Source organism: Nicotiana attenuata, unplaced genomic scaffold (genome assembly GCF_001879085.1).
Source record: "Nicotiana attenuata strain UT unplaced genomic scaffold, NIATTr2, whole genome shotgun sequence".
NCBI classification, from domain to species: domain Eukaryota; kingdom Viridiplantae; phylum Streptophyta; class Magnoliopsida; order Solanales; family Solanaceae; genus Nicotiana; species Nicotiana attenuata.
In genome coordinates this window covers 24,059-32,371 of record NW_017677259.1, presented here as the reverse complement: position 1 = coordinate 32,371, position 8,313 = coordinate 24,059, and the positions used below count along the sequence as shown (strand labels likewise).

The window sequence follows — 8,313 nt, the reverse complement described above, 5'->3', positions numbered from 1 at the left end:
CTGAAAAGATAAATTGTTAGGAATTATTTCTTCTACCAAGGGTTCCTGTATTGGTTCAGAGGCCTCCTTGCTCTTAGAAGATGATTTTTGAGAAAAAGAACCTCTAGTTCTAGAGGAAGAACCAGGGCTAGGAGAAGGCATGGCAGAACCACCACCACGAGAGGATCCTAAACTACGAAGTCTCCCACCTCTTCTATGTCTGACAGGAGCATCGGGAAAATTGTCTAAGATAGGAACTCTCTTAGGGTTAGGATTCGAAGAAGACATGATGAAGAAGAGAAAGAAGTAAATAGAGATTCGCACAATTCGAGCGTTCAAGGAAAAAGTTTTATGTGGTAAAAATTTGTGGAAGAAGGGTTAAGTTTATATAAAAGCGACCGTTAAAGACTAAGAAGTGTAATGATGGAAAGCCTATAATAAAGGCAACTATGACTTCGTGAATGGAGGAGTTGAAGAAGCCTTGGAAAAAGGCTGCAAAAATTGCAAAGCTAATGAGAGGGTGACACGTATGCAATGCATCAAATAGAAAAGACAACTGAAGCGTTAGTACTGTCATAGCATTGATTATGGCAAAAATTCCCTTTTTAATGAAAGATCCACTTCCCAAATATTTAATTGATAAATAAATGGAAAGTGGGGGGACTATCTGTATTGGGAAAAAACTGAATTTAAATATTGAAGATGACGTGTCATGACACGTGGACCGGTCGAATAGTCAAAACGTGGTAATCAGTTAGAAGGCACGGGCAACAACAGATGCGGGAGAGAAGATACTTGAAGGCACGAGCTATTATTCAAATGAAACGAGACTCGTACATGTTCGAGTCATTTAAGGTTCGAAGATCAGAAGGAATTGGAGACATGAATCTGATAGCGAAAAAGAGTCCAAATACAGCATTAAATGCCAAATACGTTAGAGAATTTTTATTTAATATGAATGATTGAGTAATGTTTCTTTCAATATCATTTATTGCTCGTAATTGCCTCATTAAAGCCAAGGCATTACACTTTCTCTTAAAAATTAACTATAAAAAGAGAAAGTCACAACATCTGTAAAGGAAAAAAAAGCACTACTGGAATATACTTTGTTTTATTTGCTTTCTGATTATATCATTCAAAATTTCTTTCTTATATACTTTTCCGATTATCAGTAACCCGAGTTCTTCTAAATTCGAACTTTAACCTAAAATCTAATTTTTGGTTAAACACTCCCGTAACCAGAGTTTTCGTATAGTCTTTTTTGATTGAGACTTGTCAACCCCATGATTGTTATTTACTTTGCAATTTGAATTAGTTCGAAGCGGTGAATTTCAAATAACGAGACTGTTATACAATAAAACGATATTAACTAAAATCATCAAATCTTGAAAACGTTTATGTTTCTGAAACAAATTTTTTTTTGATAAAACATATGTGCGATGAGTTTGGTAGGGAGCACTACTGACTTTTCACATGTGAATATGAATTAATCAAGTAAGTAAGTTGCAAAGGATGAATGATTACAGAAAATAAATTAGAAAAAGAGAGTTTAACCGAGATTATCACTGTAAATATATGTTTATGATTTTGAAAAAAGGAAAGAAGAGATAAAACATACAGTATATGAGATGGGAGGTAAAAGATATTAGAGACTAACCAACAAAAACTATCAAGAGGAAGGTTATAAGCCCAATCTTGGATGAAGCTGCAAGATTCATGTCTTTAATTAGGCGTAATACGGACTAACACAAATTCAATTATACTTCTCATGGGAGGAAGAACTAAGATTTATAGCCTGCTTGGTCAAGCTTCTTTTTGGTACTACAGAAAGAGAAATTAAGAGTAGATTTGGGCAATATATATAAAGAATATTTTAGTTATAAACATTTACTGGGCAATAAATAAATAGAATCATATATCTATCTTTATATCTATATCCACATCTATATCTGTCTATCTATATTTATATTTATATATTTATCTATATCTATATCTATTTATCTATATCTATCTCACTACATAATAAATCAGCTTTAGCGACGGACGAATTCCGTAGCTAAATAGTGTATTTCCGTCGCTAAACAGGTTTAGCAATGGAATAGCGACAGATTTGTATCCGTCGCTACTTTGCTCGTAGCTAACCACTCACTAATGAAAAAAATTGAATCTGTTGGTAAGGTAGCGACAAATTAGCTACGGTTCGTATCTGTTGCTACTCTTAGCGACAACACATATCCATCGCAAATATCATCAATTTCGTCGCCAAATCGACAAGTCATTTCGTCGTCGGAATTAATTGGCGACGAATTTTTTCTGCCTCTAATCCGTCGCTAATGTTATTGAGACATATTTTCCTTTCTTGTGGCAACGAATTTATTTTGTCGCAAATCCGTCGCAACCTGTTATTCTATATTAGTTATAGCTACGACGAAAATTCGTCGCAAATTATATTTTTCTTATTTGATTTAATAAAATATATATTGCTCAAGCATATATAAAATACTCTTAATAATAAATGAAATTCATAGAAATTAATATTCTACATGATCCAAATTAAATAGCAAAATGCAAGTGCATAATTAAGTTAAAAAACATTTACAATACTAAATAAAGTTCACACAAAAATAGTTAATTACTGAGTGACGAGAGAGTGAAGGTCATCATCAGAAAGCGATGCATGAACCTCATTAATACCAAAACATCTACAATACCAAAATAAAGTTCAAATGAAAATAGTTAACTACTGAGAGACTGGAGAGTGAAGGTCATCATCAGAGAGCGGTGCATGAACCTCGTTAATATTAGGAGGAACTGGAGGTACCAAATCTGATGGGTGATCAGTATGATTATCTTGCAGATGTGATGGTGAAGCTATCAATCCTCTTACTCGCTCAGCCAACACAGGAAGCATGTGATTAGTCAGTACAGGAACCATATGATCAATCAATGCAGGAATCAATCGCATCACTAGCTCATCCAAATTCGCCATTGATGCTGACTGAGCATTCGGAGGTGTTGTTGATGATGAAGCACCCGATCCAGAAGAGGCACGAAGATTTGGCCCATAAAAATAAGACCATATATTCTTCTCTTCTTTTCCCCTCCCGCGGCTTGATAAAATGCTAGAGATTGATCAATATCAGATTGAGTTTGTGTTTGTTGTTGTAATATTTGTTGATATTTTTCCTGTAAATACCATAATAATTAGTGAACATTATTATGAATAACACTACTGCCATAAGAAGACTTAGACGACCCATTTCTTTGTCTACAGAATTGAATCTCAATAAAATTATAGGATTTTGAACTTACATGTACAAGTCGGGATCGCTCACTAACAAAAGATTTTTCATCATGACCATGTGTATGGACGTGCAAATGTAGCTCACTTGGTGTTGGATCTCGACCCTTTTCAATAGCCTATACAAAAAACAAAGAATTTAATTTTTTTTGATAAGGTGAAACAGTTTACTAGTTGAGGTACCAAGAAGGTATACAACAGTACAAGAACAAGAAGAATAGCCCCAACAATAATTTTCAGATTACATACTTCCCAGCATATCCAGGAAATCCAAATCCAGTTTTTTCAAATGATTTAGTCTTACCATGATGCCCATACAACCCCAATATATTTACCAAACTGAAGAAACTAAGAGAAGTTTCCACTGAAACAATCATTTTAATTCATCCTTAGAATAACCACTCAGAAAGCAGACAAGACTAGCACAAAGGTGAAAGGTAAGCACCGAGCATTAGATTTCTGAAAAATCATTTGCAATTTAATTTAGCATTGTGACAAATGTTTTGTTCAGCTATTCTTTCTTTATATGAATTCTTGAGGTCATGTGAGAAATAGATCTATGTGATACAAAGAAAGCACACTATTTGAATCCTTATCCATTAGGACAGTGATCATGAGAACTAGTTCAAGAACTCCTGTTTTGTGTACAATAATAATTGGCTCATGTGAAATCATGAAGAAGACACTCCTATGTTGATTTCCTTTTAATGCAACCACCTATTATAGAGATGTCAATTAATGGAAACAGCCAAAAACAATACCAAGTTGAAACATTGCTCAAACCACAAGAACAACAGGGGATCAACCTATTAAGAAAGTTGAAATGTGTAAATTCTAGTGATTACCCCTTACGAAGGATATACTTACAAGTCTCTTGCGATGTTCCCCAATGGTGACAGAGCCGCCCGTGTGAGTCCCAATGGCGACATCGGTCCCACCGTCACAATGATTTTTTGCATTTATTTCTGATTTTTTGACACACTTAGGATCCTTCCATAGTTTCATCCAATTGTCCCACACATTTTCTGGAACAAAATCTGGTTGATGAAGTTCTCGCTGCCTTACTTTCCCACAGTCGCTTCACTTCTCTATCAATCAAAGAATCCCAATAGAATTCCTTCTGAAGTAATTTTGTAAAGTAGTAACATTAGTATATTATCTATAAAAGTTAATACACTATGTAAAATCAATTTGATGGAATGTCATACCTTGAATTCTCCAAAGTAAAATTCTCTTGTCTCTTTTGGGACACCTTTCCAATTGATTCCATTAGGATGAAGTTCATGCTTGAAATTTTCAAATGTATACTCAGAGCATAATCTAGAAGGTTCTATCCTGGACAAATTGAAGACATTGCTTGAATGCTTATCATAAATAAATAACAGTATATTAAAAAATAGTAGAAGCTTGGACTAACCCTGTAGAAGAAAGAAAAACAAGAGTTCGCTGGCCAAGACTACTATTACCCGATGTTTGAATTGGAGGTGTACTACTAGGACCTAATATTTGAACTTGATTAATATGACTTGGCCGACTTGAGGAACTCGTATCACCTTGTTGATGACTAATTGTTGGAATGGGAATAGTAGGAATGTTCCTATGAGTAGCTGAATTACCCCTAGCAGCGGACTTGTTTATACGACCTGCACTACCTCGACCTCTGCCTCGAGTCATATCTAAAAAAAAATAGTGATAAGCAGATTGAAAAAATAGCAAGCAGTAAAGTGACTTTTTATTTTATAACCAATAAATGATTAAAGAAAAAGAACATCAAAGATACATCTAGAAGCAAATGTAAGATTAAATAGATCGCAAACACATCAGAAAGATAATGTACATCAAAACACCACAAATAAATCCCTAGCAATCACTATATATAAACAATCTCAAATACATCAGAAAGCTAATGTAAGCTATGTGAATATTTTTAGACAATTAAAAATTATCTTGCATCCCTAGTTGTGACTATATATAAGATTAACCATTTGTGAAAAAGAAAAAATTCTAAATAACATTCACATTTCATTTTAATAATGCGCTAAGAATAACAAGAAAAGAATGGGGGAGAGAGACACACACACACACAGAGAGAGAGAGAGAGAGAGAGAGAGAGAGTGACAGTAAAATATATGCCAAATAAAATAAATTTAGGCCTATGTATAAGTTAATATAAAGATACCAATACCTTAACTAATCCATCAGAAATCTTTGAGTCGTTTTGTTCCTTTTCTTGAAATGAAGCTGAGAAAAAATAATTTTAGTCAAACGGATGCAAAAGAACACCACATAGATTTATTTTGTAGTATGAAGAACCACAAAGTACAGATGCAAAAATCTACACAACTCATATTTCAAGGAAATAGAAAATAAAAATACAAAAAACAAGGATGACATTAAAAGTACTAGGAGCTGCAGCTGTTGTGTTGACATTCGATAATCGAAATGTCAATATTAACTTATATGTGATGCAACACAAAGAGGAGATACAACAATGTATTAACAAGATATGGCTGCCCAGTTTTTTTAATAGGGTCTTTGTCATCACCAGTCACATGAGGCTACAAAAAAGGGACACAAAAGAAGGGAATTACAGGAGAACACTGCCTAGAAACTTCCTTGACTCATTTACGAGAGTTATTCACTATTGGTATGAATGGTGCCATACAGTAAGTTTACTTGATATTTGCGGGAGATCACACGAAATAATCACCAAAAAGGGCATGTGTATCGACGTGAAAATCTCATCGCAACCACCAGAGATAATGAATTCGTAGGGATCAGGCTTTTTTGTTATAATATTAAGACATACCAGGACTCACAAGGACCATTGGGATGTATTTCAATTGGGAAATGGAATAACACACATGACATGGAAACGACGCAACAAAACAGGGACAAAGCAGTAGAGTATATATAGTTAGTACCACATGACATATGGAGGAAAAAAAGGGTGGATGAATTTACAATGCCACGAGCAACCAGAGTTTTCTTATCACGTTCTATAAGCTTAAGTTTCTCAAATTTCATAACTCTAGTTGAAAGAAGCAAAAACTTTGCCATATACTTCTGCTGGACAATATGTTAATTTCACTTTTAGCCAATTGCTTACAGGCTTTCAACCAGAAACATCACACAAATAAACTATTCATAGATGTTCTTTTTTACGCATCAAGTGACAAAACTAACATTAAGGTTACATTCTCGGTTATCAAAAGAAAATAACTCAAGTTTCTNAAGAATGTGATTCCTCAGAATGTACCCACCGTAACTCATGTTGCGTTTGATTGAAAAGAAAAGAAGAAAAGATGATAGGAAAATATCAATTAGATTTCACTTACTATTCATTACATGGATTCTCCTATGACATACACCATCAAAGAAAAAGTAGTTGGAGGTGGGCAAAATAGAATTAAGGCATCACAATTGGATTCACTATGCTTGCATCTACGCGGCCAACAGTACAACAAAAAAAGATCTCGTTTTTTCGAATGCGATTACTTAGCGAAGATAATTTTGGCAACTCCATTTTTTAACTTTCTTAGATTGAATTATGTAATATCATTATTGAGTACCACTTTGTTAATCTATTTGCTTCACACAAAAAAAAATCAAAAATTGAAATTGAAATTCTCAAACACAAAGTATGAGGATTATTAAGTTATTCAAGCTTCCCCTTTCAAACATGGATTAAAATAAACTTTAAACTCCAAATAGTATTACCCAATAAGTTTTAGCTCAAGCAATGACAACAGAGAGGTCTAGGAAAAGATACAAACATTTGGTGGGTATATAATTGAGTAGAAAAGTAAAAGGATCTGAAATAATTTAGCTTAAGGAACAAGAATGAATTGGGTGGGTTTCACCAAACTGACAACAACTGGTGAGTGAAGGCTACACAGGTCTCAAGACACTTCATTTTGATTTTAATCACCAAATATCACCAAAATTGGAATTAATCAAGAGTTCAACAAAAAAAAAATCCCCAAATCAGATTTTAGCAACAAAAAGTAATAAAAATATTACATATTTATGCACAATGAGACATACCCAGAATATGTCAACTCCTACTTCATATTTGACTTCACATACTACAAAGAAAAAGAGGGAAGAAGCGAAATGCTTGATTTATTTTACATCTACCAAAACCCTAAAAAATTTAGTGTAGAAAATTTGCTAATAAACGGAGAAAGAAGTATAAACATACCAGTCTTTTAGAAAAGAGATGAACTAGTAGCCCATGTGGGAATATTAGTGCAAGATTAGTGAAAGATTAGAGGAGGAGAAAAGAAGGAGGAGGAAATGGGCTCGTTACTTGTATTCTTCTGTGAGGGAGAACTTATGTTTTGGCCAAAATTTTACGGTATAGCCAGTTTTCGGACTGGTCAATCAAAACTAGACAGCATTTACCAAGTCAATGAAAAATAGCCACCGTTTTGCTGCAATAGAGACCGGTCCAGCATAATATACTGGAGTTCGGTGCACTTGTGTATGAACTCCAGCATATTATGCTGGACCGGTATACTTTGCTGGCTCCACTATAATATATTGGAGACTGGAGCACTGGTGCTCCAAACTCCAGTATATTATACTGGACCATTATACTTGATGAAACTCCAGTATATTATGCTGGAGTTCTAGTGTATATATGCTGGAACTCCATCATATTATGCTGGAGTTCCAGCATACTATCCTGAAACTCCAGTATAATATGATGGAATTCAAGTATACTTATGCTGGAACTCTAGTATAATATACTGGAGTATTTTCCGGGTTTTGAACATTGTTTTCGCTCAAATTTATCTTTACATAAAAAGTGGTTAAATTTCGATTACTTTTGAAATTGGGCTATTTTTGAACGACCAGTTGTAAATCTGACTATTTTTTAAAAATCTCGCTATGTTTTGATCTTATGACAAGCAAAGGTAAAAATAGCAGCAAACCTTATTTGGACGCAATTTTTTTTTTAATACCTAGCGACGAAAAGATCCGTTGCAACAAGGGTAAATATACTCTCCTTAAATATCCTACTCTAT

At 34.1% G+C, this 8,313-nt stretch overlaps 1 long non-coding RNA gene across 3 annotated transcripts; it reads right to left on the bottom strand.

Annotated features, from left to right (window-relative positions):
• Positions 1–2,532: 2,532 nt before the first annotated feature.
• On the bottom strand, positions 2,533–7,620 carry LOC109221352. 3 transcript variants are annotated; one of them, XR_002067247.1, is made up of 8 exons: positions 7,485–7,620; positions 7,328–7,368; positions 5,466–5,521; positions 4,698–4,956; positions 4,489–4,615; positions 4,148–4,400; positions 3,292–3,399; positions 2,533–3,165 (listed from the first exon to the last, which is right to left on the bottom strand). It is a non-coding gene; the product is annotated as an uncharacterized LOC109221352 (long non-coding RNA). The 3 variants fall into 3 exon arrangements; XR_002067246.1 differs by lacking the exon at positions 7,328–7,368; XR_002067248.1 differs by lacking the exon at positions 7,328–7,368 and having other exon boundaries at positions 4,747–4,956.
• Between the last annotated feature and the right edge of the window lie 693 nt (positions 7,621–8,313).